General features: G+C 39.4%; 1 protein-coding gene across 1 annotated transcript in view; it reads left to right on the top strand.

Moving 5' to 3' along the window:
* Positions 1 to 767: 767 nt before the first annotated feature.
* Positions 768 to 18,946, top strand: part of fam163ab (family with sequence similarity 163 member Ab) — a 33,239-nt gene continuing 15,060 nt past the window's right edge. Inside the window, exon 1 of the mRNA XM_007240068.4 lies at positions 768 to 1,081. The gene's annotated coding sequence lies outside the window, so the exon portion shown is untranslated. The remainder of the gene's footprint in view (positions 1,082 to 18,946) is intronic.

Raw genomic sequence — 18,946 nt, 5'->3', positions numbered from 1 at the left:
AGGTGGAGTGATCCAAAAAGGGCTTTTATTCGAAAAGTAAGACAGGAAAGTATAAAATAAGGATGTACTAATTAAGGATGATCAACAACAAGTTAATTGGGGAATATTTAAATACTGAATGATTATATTTTAATGTATTGGAAATATAAAGAAAATTGAAACTGCAGTCACATTGGTTGGTGTAGGAAATACAGATTTGTACCATTTAACCAGACAAAAGTTATAATTAGTATTTTGTATCACTGTACTAATAAACATTATATATTAGTATATAATAGTTATACATTTTTCATTTGAAAGCCAGACAATTTTAGATCATCGTGTTCTTGACACATGATGTTTATAATCATTTTAATCTTTACTGGAACAAAAACATGGGCACAAAAAAAATACTTTTCTTTGAAAGGTATTCTGTTGTACCACAAGATAAGGTACAGCCACAGCAACAAGCTTGGTACTCTTTTAAGTAAAAAACTGTACTTATTTTTCTTAGTGTATAGGGTGTTGTCAAGTAGTAGAACAATATAAACTGGATGATACTATTGTTCATATTATTAGTACTAGTAATTTACAAAAAATACTATTTAGTGTGGAGTAAAAGGTAATATGTATCTGTGATATTAGTTTGTTTTTGATGATGTGATAAATCTGTTTAAGGTGGTCTGTGAGGATGCAGGCTGCTCTCTGACCTGTATTGAATAAACCATCCATCAGCTGCTGAACCCTGAGAACACAGCAGCTGCAGCCCAAATGCAGCAGCAGCAGACATCTCTCTCTCCCTTCTTTCTCTCTCTCTCTCTCTCTCACACACACACACACACACACACACACACACACACACACACACACACAGAGAGCTGTAGGCGGGGAGGAAGAGGAGATGCTGTGGTTAGAGGGATGTAAACTGCTGCTGCAGCTGCTGCTGATGAACCTCGCTGTTCTGGTTGTGGGATTATGATGGAAACAGCGGGCTGTGCTGCAGCGCTGACCCGGAGCTCCTAGCTCGCTGCTCGGTGTGCTGACTGACCGTCTCCGCCCGGACCCGCCGCTGCCTCCACCGAAACAAAGACAGTAGACTGAGGTGGGTAACAGTGGGCTGTATGCGGAGTCGCAGTGCTCTGCTTTAGGCGAGCCGGTGGGCTGTGCAGAAGGAGGAGGGTGTATGAGGGTCAGGGTGGTCGTGCTGTAGATGTGAGAGTCATGGCTGAGAGAAGGAGTGGAGAACAGACTGGAGGAGAGCAGAAGCTGGTGAGCTGCTGGTGTTCACTGGCACTCCTCACACTGATTATATAGTAGGTAAAGCACAACCCTGTTATATTATGGAGTGTAGCTATAACGTTAGGTGCCCGTCTAATATTATGTGTAGGGAGGCTGTTTGTATCATACATTAATTCATCCTGAGACCAAAAAGCTTTTAATATTTATATTTTTAATACTTTTTTAAAAAGATAATTTTAAGGTTTTTGTTTTTGAAAGGTGAAAAAGAACATAAAGAATATATTTGAGTGGACATTGGAGGCATTGTGTCAGGTGCAGGAACAGGGAGAGGACGCAAAGGCGGACGCAAGTGCGAGTTACATTTATTAACATACATAAAAGAAAAACAAGAAACAGATCAGAGAAAACACGGGGATCACGAAACCTGACTGACGTCAACAACGCACAATCACGGACGAAGGTAACCAGTAGAGGGGGACTATTTATACCAACGGACACAGACTAGAAACAGGAAACACCTGGGAAGAGAGGGCGGAGCTACAAAACAGGTAGGCCACAGGGGAGGAGACACAGGATAAACACAAGGAGAGTAAATAAACAAACGAAATACATGAAATCGTGACAGAAGCCACTCCTTAATGCGCAGCTCCCGAGGCGCATAAAACCAAACCCCGGGAGCCGGCAGAAGAGAGAGGCCTGAAAAAAAAAAAAACGGACGGGACCGGGGACAGCGCAAGAGACTGGACTAATGACAGGACAAAAGACTTGACAGGAGATTTGACATGGGAACAGGGACCAATACATTAACAGGAATAGATATAAACACGGTGACTGGAATGGGCACAATAACATGACTTGACAGGGGTACAGGAATACTAACAGTAACAGGAACTAACACTGGAATGCACATAGGAACAACAAACAACATGGAGGGAAGGCTAGGACTGGCAAAAGTTTTAGCAGTTTGTGGGGCCATCCTAGGCAATGTCCTGGGTAGTTCAAATGGTCTGTGAAATAGTCCATGAGCGCGCGCAGCGCACGCACCCGCCGATGCGGAAAAAACCGAGCCGCCGGATTTCGCCGGGCCGAGAGCCGCTGAGCTGCCGTGAACGGCCGGGGCGAGAGCCGCTGAGCTGCCGGGGCGAGAGCCGCTAAGCCGCCGGGGTCCGCCGGGGCGAGAGCCGCTGAGCTGCCGGGGCGAGAGCCGCTGAGCTGCCGGGGTCCGCCGGGGCGAGAGCCGCTGAGCTGCCGGGGCGAGAGCCGCTGAGCTGCCGGAGTCCGCCGGGGCGAGAGCCGCTGAGCTGCCGGGGTCCGCCGGGGCGAGAGCCGCTGAGCTGCCGGAGTCCGCCGGGGCGAGAGCCGCTGAGCTGCCGGGGTCCGCCGGGGCGAGAGCCGCTGAGCTGCCGGAGTCCGCCGGGGCGAGAGCCGCTGAGCTGCCGGGGTCCGCCGGGGCGAGAGCCGCTGGTACAGGGCCGGCCGGTGCAGGTAGAGCCGGAACGTGCGGTCCTCTTCGCCTCCTCCGGCCACGGTTGGTAGAGGCTTCTAAAGAGGGGCACCCCACCTGCAAGCTGGAGGAGAGAGGGATCCGCCGGATCGCTAACCTGGAACCCAGGAAAGAGTTATTCGCTGCATCCATATTTTGGTCCGTGATTCTGTCAGGTGCAGGAACAGGGAGAGGACGCAAAGGCGGACGCAAGTGCGAGTTACATTTATTAACATACATAAAAGAAAAACAAGAAACAGATCAGAGAAAACACGGGGATCACGAAACCTGACTGACGTCAACAACGCACAATCACGGACGAAGGTAACCAGTAGAGGGGGACTATTTATACCAACGGACACAGACTAGAAACAGGAAACACCTGGGAAGAGAGGGCGGAGCTACAAAACAGGTAGGCCACAGGGGAGGAGACACAGGATAAACACAAGGAGAGTAAATAAACAAACGAAATACATGAAATCGTGACACATTGCTTGGTTTGCTGAATGTAGAGGTTATATATAATTGTACTGTATTCAATTGTATATGCAGATTTTTGTAAATATTTATTATCACAGAAATTAAGAAAGCAAATCTGAACACAAAAAAGGTCCCTCCACTGGTTTGTGTGTTCTAAATATCTCCTAAAACCTGGTTATATAAAGTAAATATAAAACCATGAAAATAAGGGACACATAGGAAATTTACTTAGTAAACAAAATAGTCTTCATCTTCCACAATCCCCTAATCCAAAACTGATCAACTGAGATAGTGATTTGAGGTGATTTGGGATGAGCTGGAGCTTCACAGCGTGAAGTAAAAGCAGCAACTATTGTTCAGCACCTCGAGGAACTCCTTCAAGATGCTGAGAAAACTGTTCCAGGTGACTCTCCCTCATGAAGACACTGAGATTAAAGATCTGTTCTCAAAGCTAATTGTGGTACAAAAAATTGAAATATAAAACATATTATTTGTTGTTTAACACTTTTTGTTAAACAAAGAAAATATAGGAATAATTCTACATGTGTTCCTGTATAGCTTTAATGTCTTCAATATTTAATTTTTGCAATCTTCTAAAACTTAAATCTTTTAGAGTAACCAAAAGACTTAATGTCTAACACTTCCACAATCCTGAATTAAAATTATGTTGGCCTCACTGAGCCTAATAATCTATTGTTGCTCATTGACAGTATATATTAACTGGACCAAGCCATCCCGCTGATTTCAACGGAGCCAGGTGAGGCCAATCGTGTAACTTCCTGATCGGCTTCTCGTGGGGCGTTAACCGGGAAAGTGAGAGATTGCGCAGGCGCCAGCATGACGCGAATCTTCTGCGTGCCGTGCAAACAACCGTACTGTTTATAGGAGCTGCACAGAACTATTTACTCCACAGTGAGAAAAGCTCCATTCCGTCCCAGAATGGGGCTTTTATTGAATAAACAGCAGATAAAAACTAGAATTACTGATATCCAATATTAGTCCACGGATTTACTGAAGAATATTCATAGTTTATCTATATAACAAGGATTTAGAAACTCAGTAATAAGAATAATAAATGTGTAATATAAATTACAGTTATATCTATACATTATAATTATCATAGTCTATCTTATTTCTATTTATTACTATCTACAATGTATTATAACTGTTAGTAGTAGTATTATATTTGCATAATAAGAGGTTACTTTGACCCTGCTCTAATTCAATCAGCTCTGTACTTTTAAATTTTGAGGAGCAACTTCTCCAAACATTACAGCACGGTATTTTGGGTTGCTGTCTTTTTACATCATCGTTAGCATAGTTGTATAAAAATGTTATTTTCTTAAGCTATGAACAGATTATTAATCTTATGGATCAAATGACAGAAAATCTGTTCTTTGTAGAAAAGAACACGGGCTGTGTCATAATCGAAAACGGCTTGGAAATACATTTATTATTGGTTCAAAGACACCCCGAAATGAATGGAAGTGAATGGATAGCTTTGCTCAAATGGTCCTCTCATCCCTCAGCAGCACACTTCGGCACGTTTTGGAAGGGAAAAGCTGGGGGCCTGATTGTTGCTAGACAATGTAAAATCTGTGTTGGCTGCCATTTTGAAAATAAAGTCACTGTGCTCTGTTGGCCACACCCCTCAATTAAGGTACTTTTGGACAGAAAAAGTCTCACTTATAGATCTCAAATTTAAGTCTACTACAGTGGACAAAAAAAAGAAAAACAGGCCACTCTTTTGTTGTGTTGCGGCCTGAAACTAAATATGGTCGTAACATTGAGTGTCCAGCATAATCCCAGCATCTCTTTTTGCATCAGGATGGTTTAATTCAGCTTTGCAGTCAAAGATCCAACTTAGATCTAAGCTTTACTGGATTAAAGTGTGGACTATGTGATTCAGAGTGAAAACAGAGGAGTGGTAAACATTGTGCTGTTTGATTAGAGGGCTGTAGGCCTCAGAATTTGGTAAAATGTTATTCTGCCATTTTTACTCAAGTTTGAGTTTTTGAATGTGGAACTGAATTTAGAAATGACCTAAACATATGGTTAATAACGTGTGTAAAAGGGCGAGTAACTTGTAGGGGTGGGAGTTATGGCGAAACTGCAACAAAATTAAAACTACATTTTATTATTGCATAAAATATGATATGGCACACCCTTAACTGAGATATTAATTGCAAGAATTTTATCAGATTTGTAATAGAAGTTAATGACTTATTTTATGCTACTAACAATGCACTCCAAATATCTTCATGTATCCAGGATTAAAGTAAAATGAATGATACTGAACTAATATAATCTGTCTCTAGTAAATATACAGCTCTGGAAGAAAATAAGAGACCACTTTAAAATGATGAGTTTCTTTGATTTTACAAAATTGAAACCCTCTTAAATATAATCACAAGGAAGATGGATGATCACAAGCCATCAAACCAAGATTTACTGCTTGAATTTTTGCATCAGGAGTGGCATAAATTTATCCAAAAGCAGTGGGTAAAACTGGTGGAGTAGAACATGCCAATATACATAAAACTGTCATTAAAAAACAGGGTTACACCACTAAATATTGATTTCTGAACTCTTAAAACTTTAGGAATATGAACTTGTTTTATTTGCATAATTTGAGGTCTGAAAACTCAGCCAAATCTGCAAAAAACACAAATGCTCTAAATGACAAAACTTTTATTTGGAATTTGGGAGAAATGTTTTCTATAATTTATAGAAAACCACAACAATTTTAATTTTACTCAAACATATACCTATAAAGAGCAAAATTACTTAATTTCTTTTTCCAGAGCTGTATTATGGGAAATGAGAACAGTGTGAATTTGTCTTTTGCTAAAAACAGCAAAAAAAGTAGTTGCCTGATGTGATAATTAAGGATGGGTGATATATCACAATATTCCAGGGTATAATTTTTGTAACGCCAGGTAGTGAGGAGTGACGCAAGCCGAGTAAAATAAGCAAACAGGTTTATTAACAGGCAGTATAACAGAAAACAGTAAAGCCAGGCAAACAAAGATCTCACCGAAAACCAAAGACGTAGTCGAAAGTACAGTCCGAGTTCGTAACCGCATATCAGTCCAACCATGCAATAAATCCAATAAGGGCAAGACAAAAGACATAAACCAATAATCCAAAAAGAGAGTCGTAACCATAAAGCCAAAACGAGAAACAATAGGATAACGCTTAGTATGCAACATAAGTTAACAATACCTCGCGGTGTTTGTTTACATACTGCAGACTTAAATACCGGAGCTAGATGGGTATGAACCGGAGCTAACTCAGAACACAGGTGAATCAGAGCGTCGGAGCGAAATGTGATTGGGTGAAGTAGAACGGATACTGTTGGTGTCATAATCAACAGGATTCTGGGAAATGGAGTCCGGTAATGTGGAAGGAGAACGAGGCGGCGTGACAATTTTGTTTACAATATTAAAAAATGTTGGCGATATTATTGAGTATGATACAATATGGCACACCTCTAATAGCTAGTTATTTTAAACTAGAATAAAATAAAAATAACAAGCAAAATGACACTATATGCCAGTTAGTTAACACTAGCACACACCTCAACTGCAGATTTTCTTCTTTAAATACAATCAGACACTTATTGTACACTCTGTGACAAATTAAGTATTAACTATACTGTTGTTATAGCCTATTGGTCAGGGTTATTACTTTTTTGCTTGAGTAAAGTTTAATAAATGTATTTGATGGAGCAGTTAGTCTGTGTTAGCTGGAGTTATCTCATTGTTATCTCTGTTGGATTAATTTAGCCCATTTTCACTTTTTTTTGTTGGCTTCATGCTCAAAATATTGTTTATTGTTTAGTCAGCACATACACGTCACCTCTACCTTTAAAGGCTCCTCACAGAGTGATTCATGATTGACAGCTCCGGTTTTACGATGCATCCAGTAACACTGAGACATCAAGTCAATTAGCCATTTAATTATATTAATAGATTAGATAAATTAACCTTGTTAGCCAGAATTAGGGTGCTTTTCACTTACATACTAATTAGTAATACTAACTAGACTTTGAGTATGTTGTATGTAATATGGGTCACAGTGTCAGAGTTGAGACCTGTGGATTATTGAACTGCTCTGTGCTTGTTTGAATGTTGTCGATAAGGAGGCATTTATTGTCATTGTCTATGTAATTGTTTTCCTTTGACTTTACTTTAAGGTGGAGGAACATGGACTGAAGGTATAGACAGAGATATTACCAAGTAAATATATTATTACAGTTTTATGACTGAATATTATACTGGGGTGAGGTTTTTGCGTATATGAATTCATGCTGTACCTTACACATGAGGTGTTCCTTCCTAATTTATTGGACTGTTTGAATCAAGTTAGATTAGGAAATTTGATTAGCATAAATAAACATGGTGAAAAGATCTTTAGGTGCAGATTTGGCCGGTATAATAATGAATACAAGTAGTACTAGTGGCTACTGGTGGTTAATAGGAAGTATTTAATGTAGAATGTCTAAGTGAAAATAAATACAGTCTCTTCTTCCTTCGTGGTGCACTCTATTCTCTATGGCTGTCCTCTTTTTGTGAACACGGTGATGAGTGCTTTCTGAGAAGAATGGGGGAGGGCTCTCAGCCTGAATACCTGCCCAAAATTGCCCACTGATGGAGGAATATTGTTGCAGGAATGCTATGTGAATAATTGAAGGCCAGGTTTTTATGCTTGCTGGCTCACATGCCACCCAGTACAAAGGTAGTGTCTTCCTACCTTCCCTGATCTATTGTAAAGCTGGAATTACTCTCTGCAACCAGAACACATTTTAATAAGAAACTCTGTTATTATAATTCTATATGTATGCTTTGTATTGGATTTTTTAAATAAAAAATATATTTGATATATTTAATAAACTGTATAATTAATATACTAGCATATTTGTTAGTATTTAGTACCAAAGTGCCACTCAATATGTAATAGAATTACTAACAGAGAGAATAATTTTAAATGGTCCAAAACCAAGTAATTCACTTGTAGTTCTGAGGGACTGTCTAGAACTGAATGACTCTTCTGTTGCTTTCAAGTGGATGCTGGTGGAAGGTTTTTCATCCAACTTGGCTTGGCTGCATTCATGTTATTTCTATAGGATGTGAAAAAAAACATGGAGGTTGTCAAATATTTTTTTAAGGTGTTTACTCAGATTTTTTATGTCTCTAAAAAATATTTTTCAATACCTTGCTGTTGATGAACTACATTGAAAACTGGCCAATTCATGACGAATTTCAGATTTCTTTTTCAGAGTGAGTTTGTGTGATGCCTTCTGGTGGAAAACTTATTTTTTTGATAAAGATGGCTCCACCAAGCATTAGAAATCCACAAAATTAGCATTGATTAAACTAAATGCCTGAATCATCCCACCACAGTTAGAATGTCAGTACGTCCCCCAACCCCTTCCTTGACTTGATTTCCCTCCTCAACAATTTGTGAAATACGTTTGTGCACTCTGTGAAATATTTTATTATTACCTACCATTTGCATGTTAGGCTGTGTTAGGATGTATAAAACCAGTTAGCCTAAGCAATTAGTCAGTATTAGCTGGAGTTATCACCATGTTAGCAGCTATTGGCTTGGTGTAGCTCATTCATGCTACTTTAGCAAGTTAGCATGCTAGGCTAAAGTTGGCTTCCTTCTTAAAATATTAGTATTTGTTGTCAGGCATATACACATCTCACACTGGATTTTCTATCTGCAGAGCCTTTTATTAGAAGCTCTGATGTATATGTTTTTTTTTTTTTTTTTAGTAATGCTGTGAAAATCTGTGACAAGAAATCGAGAAAAGTAACATTAGACATTACATGATTGCTAGAAGAAGGACAGATATGTCCCAATATATTTTTTATTTTATCCTGTTTATACATTTGTGGTGCAAACAAAATCCAATTAAACAAGAATACATTTTAAGAATAAACTATTTTAGTGGTGCTTTGAGTGGCTCAGCTGCATCAACAGTCCCAATCGTGGGTGGTGCTGCATTACCAGCAGCTGCTATTGGCTGAGAGCACTGGCTTTGCTTGCTCTGAATGTGTGGGTAGATGGCGCTCTCCCCTCTCATCACTCCCATTGTAATCCATTGTAATGCTGGCAAGCACGTGCGTCTGTTGGCTGATGTATCAAATCTTGATTGGTGGCAGTCTGAAAAAAGGTGGTGTTTGGATTCACATGTATTGGTGGAGGCATGCGCTAGCTACACAGCTTTGTGCGGTTGAGCTATGCTCCACCCAGTACTTTTGGGATGAGTTGGTGTGGTGATCATCCAATATTTTGACTTATCGCTTCTCACACTGAAAAAATAAATAAATAAAAAAGAATTAATGAGCAGGTGTCTATATACTTTTGTCAAAGAAGTATTTAACATAGGATTTGTACAATATATCTATTACTACTAGTATTTAAATATCATGTAAATATTATATAAGTTCTAAATGAACAATGAACACTGTCTAAAGGTACTCCCAGCATTAAGCAGAGAAGGATATATACGATATATAGGCTATTTAATGAAACTGTGCCAGTGTAGATCAAATCAAGGCCATTAGATGTATGGAAGGACTTACTTCAACCACACTGTGAGCCAACACTGGAGCCGATGGCTAAGCTCCTGCTGTTTCAGCTTTTTATGTTTTTTTTTTTAACTATGCAGCAATATCATTAGAGACCAGATCCAGCACTTCATGTGAAAAGGCTGCATACTGATGAAGCTGCGCCAGCTTTATAGGTTCACCAATTCAGCAAGCACAACATCTCTGTACATCATTAAATACAAGGCCTCGTCTTGCAGCAGTGCTCTGTGAGCTGCTGTCAATAAACTGAATAACACAGGAAGCGCTGGATAAATAGGCAGGCGGTGGCTTGAGGTTGTTGGATATTTGAGACTGTGCTGTGGCTTTGTCCTTGGGCTGGGAAGCTCACATGGAGCACCTATAAATCCTGCAGCGCCGACCTTAGCAGCACATTATTCCCCCACAGGCTATGCTTTCTGAGACTGAGGAAGATCTGTCACATTTCCATCTGTGTGCATGTGCACTTCGCGCTGCAAATGATAGATATTGTGTGCTTCTTAAACATGCAAGAACGGGTAGAGGAAAATGGCTTTTTTCCATTATCTGGATCTAATAACATCTGTCAAAGGGATATACATAAATATACATTGGCATTTGCAAAAGGCATGGGATAGCAGTGTTTCCAATGGATTGTAAAGTGTTGGGCCATCTAAGGCTAGGTTCACATTACAAGCCACATTTCTCAAATACAATTTTTTTTGTTCAGATCTGATCTTGATGGTTCACATTTACAAATGTAAGTGATCTGTATCTGTGTGTAATGTGAACAAATCTGTCCCTGAAACGACATACATGCGCACATTGATACGTTTTTAAATGTGACCTTCTTCACCAACAACAAAAAACATCATATTTGAGAGACGACTCGTAGCGTTATAAAGGTTAAATTAATGTGTTAGCAGCTCATATGTGGAGCATCGTTTGCTCAAGTGGAGAGTAAACAGCTTGTCTGAGGTTCAGGTTGAGGAGGCGAAAAAAGGCCAGGCTGCTTGCTTTTGCTGTTTTTGCAGCTATAGCTGCACAGCTGCACCAAGAGTGAATGTGTGGGTACGAGAGAGAAGCACGTAGCGCATACGTAAAAGCAAAAAGACGCATGAATTCCTATTTGACTGTTTACATTCATGTTGATGTCCATAGATCGGATACGTATCATACTTAGGACCACATATGAAACTAAATCTAATTTAAAAAAAAATCTAATGTGGCACGTTCACACAGCCATGAAACATTGTATCTACCACATTAAGCAAAAAATCAGATTTGAGTCACTTTAGCCTGGTAATGTGAACGTAGCCTAAGAAATACCAGGCACATCTTGTGGGGTGATCCTGGAAAGCAGTGGATAGTGCTTACCAAAAGTGTGGACATCTGGTAAAGCAGCATTGATGTCCAATGCTCAATGATGCTCATGGAGGTTCCTTCACACAACCTACAGAACTTAAAGGATCTGCAACTAACATTAGTTAGCTTCTGGTGCCAGATACCACAGGAGACCTTGAGAGTTCATATCATGACAAGACAGAGGGCAAAACTAACTCAGGTATTGAACTAACAACCTTGTTTGATGGCCCGGTGCTCTAACTGAGCCGTCACTGGCCACTATGCTTCTTATATACATACGCAATAGCTACATTCCAAAGAATAGGTAGGCTGCATTCTCTGCTACTACGTTATAGAAGGCTGTTCCATAGTAAAATGCAGCCAACAGTAAAACTGATGCAGCCTTCACAGGCCTCAGTGATACACAATTTTAAGTGCATGTACAAAATGAATGGGGACAAACAGAATACAACATCACAAAAATGGAAAAAGACACAACAATTATAACTGTTTTTCATGAATCTGGTGATTAAGGCCGGGTGTAAAAATTTGCTACCAAAACCAAAATGTCTTGGTGCTGCAGAGTATTCTTTTAAATTGGTGTTTTTTCTGTTACAATTTAGAAAAAGGTATGGAAAAAAGTATCGTTTGGGTATTGAAAATTTTAAAACGACATCCAGCCCCATAGGGTTGCCTCTTTATATAGATCCATGTTTGTGACCAACATATAGAAGTAATGAAATAATTTATTTATATAGTAAATAAAATATAACTGTAGATTTCTAGCTTTTTATTAAGGTAAATTTGGTTCACAGCTTTTAAACTGCCTGCTGTTTAGAAATGCTAGTTATTTTTACCTCAGACATCTGATCTGAACACTATATTACAGCAATCTAATCACAGTAAAACAACCCAGAAAAAGGGAGGAATAAACATGCAAGTGAGAGCATCTCTCTATTGTTACAGTAACACAGAGTGCACTGCAGCACAAAGCAAGTCCCTAGAGAAGCAGAAATACACAAATTACATTAGCCCGTTGGCCGTGACTCCTATTTCAGTCTTTGCCTGGCTCTACAAAGGGTACCATGTTTCATCTGTAGCCTCCAAAACCCAGCAGTTTGATGCTGGCATGCTTTATGTAGGCATGGGGATTTCTGGGTAGTCATACAAATAAATGCATTAATTTTTTGTGTGTTGAGTGTGACACTGTGACTAATGCCCTGCAGTCATCTGCCCTCAGGGAAGCCCTCTGAAATACAGGCCTGTAAAATGAATACTGTAAGATTCAGACACCATTCAAACAAGCTTACGCCGCAGTGGAGATTAAACAAAGCACTCTGCTGTCTGTTGTAATCTTGGAAATACTCTAAAAGGTGCACTGAAAGGTCCACTGATGGTTTTTGGAAAAATGAAAGAATGGTACCACTTTAAAATAAGACTACCTTTATAAAGGGTTTATGAATGGTTTATAAAGGAGATTATTGTTGGTTATTAATTAGGCTGCAAATACTCATTAATAAGCAGTTTATAAATGTTTTAAAAATGGCAAAGTAGTAATTCCACACTCATTTCTACTAATCTTACTTTCATACTTATATTTATAAGTATGTTAAACTCTTTACTATAAATTAAATGACTCAGTTGAATTAAATGACTAAACAAACAACAGATCACTGTTGCCTTTTTAATTGATGTGTTGTAACTGCTTATCAATGGTTTTTAAGGCATTTACAACCTAATCAATAAAACTTAATAGTCTTAGTTTATAAACCATTTATAAACCATTTATGAGGGTAGTCTTATTTTAAAGTGGTACCAAAAGAATTGTAGAAGTGTACCTCAAAAAATATGGAAGTTCAAGAACTGTGCTTTTTTTGGACAGTGAATGAGAAACTGAACAATTAATAATTGAAATGAAATGTAATGTTCTTGCCAATACACAGCTCTGTATCAACTTAAAAAAAAGCTTCTGACGTATAAATGATTCGCATAAAAACATTGTGTTCAGTGAGTTTTTCTTATAATGCTTCCCTAAGGATTATATTATGTTCAGAAATGATGCTTAGTGGAAATGTGTACCACAGCCTAAACCTAAAGCCAAACTATTTTATTGGATGCAATCTGGAGACAGACTGCTGTTGCAGGTGTAAATTTCTGTCTCTGTATGGCAAATAAAGGAATATTAAATCTTTATATGTGTAGTAAATGCTGAACTCTGCATGCATCACACTGCATTTAGTTAATTTATTTGCTATTTAATGAGGAGCGTCTATGGAAGAAGTCCTGCCAAAGAAAGGACAGTAAAAAGATCTTGATTTTACAGACTGCAAAAAAATCTGAGTATAAAAATATAGGCCTAGTGGCAGTATAATATTTACATTTCCACATAATACGTATTTGTCAGGAGAGTGCAGACCTAATAAAAGCTCATTTATTTTTAAATAGTGTAATTGTATGCTTTCCTCTGCTTGGCACTGTAATCGGGCTGTAATTGGTGGGTGCTATTGTTTTTTTTTTTTTCTCATTTAGCATTTCCAGCATGGACAACACGCCTGTTGAAATAGCTTCCACCGAATAGGAGATACTGAGACGGTGTCGGCTGGTTCCAGACAGGAAACGGACAGATGTTCTGCAGACTAAGATGGGGAAGATAGAGTGAAAGAGAAAGGGCCGTGAGGTTGATGGAACGAGGAGAGGGGATGTCATGATGAGAACAGACAGAAACTGAAGGATGAGATAAAAAGAGGGCGGTGTGCCCAGACCGGACCCAGCAGGCGAAGGAGGGAGGTGGGGTTTTGGCAGGCCGCTCAGTCGGGTTAGTGCTGAGGAGATATCCTGCTTGTAGCAGAGTAGAAAACTGAAGGCAAACCAACCTTGGATAGAGTGATTCTGACAGGCCTACGCACATACACACACATATATTAAGCACCCTGTACTAGGGAATTTTATCACAGCAGTTGATACAAAAATAAAAAAAGCTTCCACGTTTCTGGGATTTTGACTTGTGTTACCATGTGCTCTCAGCAGTTCACTGAGAAACAGTGAGCACAGAAATAAAAGATGTGGATGGATGGATGGACAGACAGATAGAAAGACAAACTAGGGTCTATTATGGTCAACTGTTTGTTCGTGCAGACAGTTCTAGCCAGCCACTGCCAATTATCATCATCACGGTCACTCCCTGCGCTGTCCACTCCGGGTGGTAATGCCTTTTATGACGCATTTCCGGAATTAAAATGCCTGCCATAAAAATTGGTCAATAAAACGTCATATTCATCTAGAATCCTCTTATCAGGCCTCACTCAAACACTGATAATGTACATCTGTTGTTTTAAGTCACAAGATGACACCTCACAACTTGTATGTTTGTAGGCGTTCTCAAGCCATCCCCAGAGGCAACAGTTGATTCATTTTTTCCCTGCTCTTTCACGACTTGCCATGTCAGCACATATATATGTAGAGAGATGAATGGATGAATTGAGAAACGAATGGAGTGTTAACCTTATCAATGTAAAAGGTTACTAATTAAAAAAAAACTTTTTGCATTTTGCTGGCAAATCTTGAAGTTTTTACAGTGTACTTCACATAAAACATATGTTTATGAAATTTGAACTCTTGCTCAATAAACAGTGTATGAACCCAGACTGCCACATGAAGACCAGCAGTATTAACCTAAACCATTACACTAAACCAGCCCTTTTACACATTAGTTTCACAGTAATTCCTGAACATTAACAGTGATTACTGAGGAACATGCAATGATTAACAACTGAATAATAGGCCTGCAGTCGAAGAGTTAAATCCTGTTCTTCCACCTAAAGAAAGTCCTCCACAAAGGGCTGCTGATTCCAGCTGGCTCAGTCCTCCTGGTTCAATAGTACTGTAGTTAATTGGCTGGGCTGATGGAGAGCGAGAGTGCTCCCTAAAGCAGAAGCGCGTGTTCGCCAACGCTCGGCTGCAGGAAGTCTTATCAGCGCTGCAGCCCTTCAGGCTGTAAAGGCGATTGAAGGCTGTGCCAGGCTCTTGCATTTTCATTCTTGCTCTAATCTGGGCCCGGCAGCGAGGAGAGGCTCATCCAGCCGTCCGCTCGGCTGCTGTATGAGCAGAATTTCAAATCGCTCTCTGTCCCATGTGCCAGACTTTAGCTGGAGGGGATGACATATATCCTACAGTCAGTCCACTTCGGCAGTTATGAAATAGCAGAAGCTATTGCTGGCAATCCTGCTGATCTGTGTCACTTGCATGAGTTTTGCTTAACACCTGAGACAAGAATATCTTGATTTCACCTTTTGGCTTGAAATGCAGGAGTGGATGTAAATTAACAAATGGAACGAAGCTGACCAGATAATACATAAAATATCTTAGATTCATACAGTCTGCAATAAAAAAAAATCAGATACATTGTGCCTTTTTAATGTACATTTTTTCATCTGGGGTTCTACTGGGGAAGCAGTGTAGACACTAGTGTTGTAGTGAAGACCACTGGAGCCAAGTCTGAGTCAAGACCCAAACCAGGACATGTTGAGTCCAAGCCAAGATTGAGACTGAGTTAAGATTTAAAAGTCCTGCATACAAATTCACAATAATCTCAATACCCAATAAGTATAACTCCAGTGAGCCGGTGAAAAAGAGCACTTTTAACTTAACATCAGACTATTCAAAATGAAAAGTGCTTTGATTGGAGACTGAAAAAGAGCAGGAGTAGCTGTGCAGATTTTAGGCACACAGAGAAAGGATGGATTCGGTCTGTTTTAATGAATTGTTGAAATGTTCAGTCAGTTTTCTAATGAACTTAACATCAGACCGAGGACTTGGCCAGACTCGTCCACAGTCTCAGAGTCCACCTCACTCCGATATGAGACAAGATTAAGTCTGAGACAAGACCACTTGTTTACGGCCACAATACCGAACTCAAGTACTACAACACTAGTAGACTCACTAAGTTTATTTATCTAAGATCAATTTAATTGGCACATTTTGAGTTAAGATGAATGAGTTGTTTCAATGAACCATGATGAGGGTGTACCTCTATATATTGTGGTACAGCTGCGTGACCTTGGTGTTGAAGACTGTAAGGACAAGTTGCCACTTACTCTTGGTATTTGTCAGATTTAAAGCCTGTGTTAGTGAACTGTACTGAATTACAGCCCCCTTTCCCAACTCTGGACAAGTTTAAAATCTGGGAATCGCTGTTAACCAAGGCTGGCTATGCTGTTACCTGCAACTGGGTAGTGCTGCTAAATGGGGCTTGGTATGCTGCTTAATGCGATTTATAATCAGGTGTGCCTTATGTATGAAAATACACCAAAAATTAGACGTTCAATGATAGTGCACCTTATATTCCGAAAATACGGCAAGTTATCCTGCCTTAAATGGTTTAAGTCAGTGGTTATAGCAATGTACCACCCATTATCAAACCTAAATGTTTAGGTATCACCTACTTGGGGGACTGTGTGGGCCTTACCCACTGTGTAAATTAGTATTTATTGTTTTTATTTACAAGTAATTACTGAATCCTTGTCAATGCAGTATGCCTACTGAAGCATGTTTGAAAGATTGAGACAGAGGGAAATAACAGTATGAAAGAATTCAGTGGAATTAATAGCCTACATGGCACCCCTTTAAACCTTAGGCTTATTATTCTGCTATTATTACTAGTACAGAAACTATTGTCCCACAGAGTGGAATTGTAGGGCCTATGAAACTGTGATAAACTGAAGTGTAAGCTTGAATTCAATTTTTACCAGGTTGAAAACTAAACACACACTTGATGTTGTGAACATTTGAGGTGAAACATTTTAGATTTCAATTATTAATATTTTTGTGCATGCATTACATTTTCTGAGGTCATCTGGTGATCACCCTGAAATGCTTTGCATACCAACAGTGTTTTCCATTATATAAACCTCTTTGTGGTGAGACGAAAACAGTACAAATTAGAATTTTGGCCAAACCGTTTCTTAAAAGAATCTGTCAGACTAGTTTAAATCTAGAATGATGAATTATTTCCCACTCAGCATGAAGAGGAATGGATGTGGAGGGAGAAAGGAGCAGGTGTCTCTGTCTTTCCGTCTCTCTCTCTCTCTCCAGTTCACTTTCTCTCAGCCTGTGGTGAGCCTTCATTATCCTCATCCAGCTGCATGATTGCATTTCATCATGCCAGCTCCTTAATCAAATCTGCACTCCTGGTCAAACTCAATTCAGCCGAGCTGCTTGACCCAACACTTCTTCTGTCAGCGCACTCTCTACACTGCATACACAACAGAAACAACATCTATCTCTCTCTCTCTGCCCGTATTTCTCTCTGTCCATCTCTCTTTCCCTCTCTCCACATCGCATGGCTGATTGAGCTCTCTCTCTTTCCATCTATCGCTCGTATCCCTGCACTCGCTATCTTTCCTCCTCTTTATCGTCTAATCTGTTTGTATATCTGGCCCTGCATCCAGACCTAATCTCAGACTTACATATTAATGTCTCAAAAACAAACAAACTTTTACTTTCACTTTTAATTGCAGACAGAATGCTTTGCTTTGTAAACGTTGTTTAATTTCTTAAACACTCTGAAAAAGACAGAATTTCAGGCCTGCAACACATTCCAAAAACTGTGATATTCAATCTCTTTTAGATGGTACAGCTGATAGAGCCACATGAGCAGAGGATTACTACTACTACTGAATGACGCTCGCCGAGCTGTCGCTAGCTGATCGGTGACCTGTCCTACATGCCCTGCAAATATTTGGTATGCTAGATATCTGACCCAGTCTGTAACTGGGACTCAGGAGAAGCGGCTGTATACAGTCAATGGAATTATGGAGGAAAAGAGAACCACAAGACCAAAATGCACCCCCTGCATAAGCAGAGCCGTTTATAGAGCGTCTGACCACTTTCTGTCCACCCTGATCTGATCTTGAACTCTAGAGGAATCCCACAAGTGCGTCCTCTATGAATGGGGTGAATGGAGCTAAAAGCTAAAAACTTTAAACTTTAAAATACTTGTTCTGAGTATTTCTTTAATTTTAGAAATTAGAATAATGTATTTTGCTAAAAAGGCAAAGAAAGCGTGCCTGTAAAAAATATATATTTTAAAAACAATGTATCGTTTTCAATACACTTTACAATTATATGCTACTTTGTGTTGGAGTATCACCATGGAGAGTTGTACAGCACTATCAAAAAGTGAAACTCCTACCCCAGGGGCTAAAACTGGTTTAGAGTGGTGAGCATGCAAGACATGAACCCTTCTCAAAAACCCACTATACTACACCAACCCCAGCACACAGTGTACATTTCAATTGACTGACAAGGATAATTGGTTGTGAACTGATTATTGAAGCGATATTATACCCTGAACTATCGTGCCATATTACCCACCCCTAATTACCACATCAGGCTACTACTACTTTTTGCTGAACAAGAAAATATCACATTGTTCTCATTTCCCACAGTATATCTACTAGAGACAGATTATATCTGTCCAGTATCATTCATTTTACTTTAATCCTGAATATATGAAGATATTTGGAGTGTGTTATTAGTATCATGACATTCTGGATCATTGACTTCTGTTACAAATCTGATCAAATTCTTATATTTTGTAATACCTCAGTTAGGGGTGTGCCATATCATATTGTATGCAATAATAATATGTAATTTTCATTTTGTTGCAGTAGTTTTTTTTATTCAATGTTTTGCCATATCGCCTAGACTATTGTTATCGTGAAAATACCATGAAATATTGTGATATCATTTTAGGGCCATATCGCCCACCCCTAGTTTGTGTGATAGACTGAATGTACATCTATGACCCTCTGCTGGTGTTCTGTATACCGGGATAAACATGAGT

The sequence above is a fragment of the Astyanax mexicanus genome, chromosome 16, assembly GCF_023375975.1.
Source record: "Astyanax mexicanus isolate ESR-SI-001 chromosome 16, AstMex3_surface, whole genome shotgun sequence".
In the NCBI taxonomy this organism is placed as follows: Eukaryota; Metazoa; Chordata; class Actinopteri; order Characiformes; family Acestrorhamphidae; genus Astyanax; species Astyanax mexicanus.
Note: the sequence above shows the minus strand (reverse complement) of the source record. Positions and strands in the feature narration are given on the sequence as shown.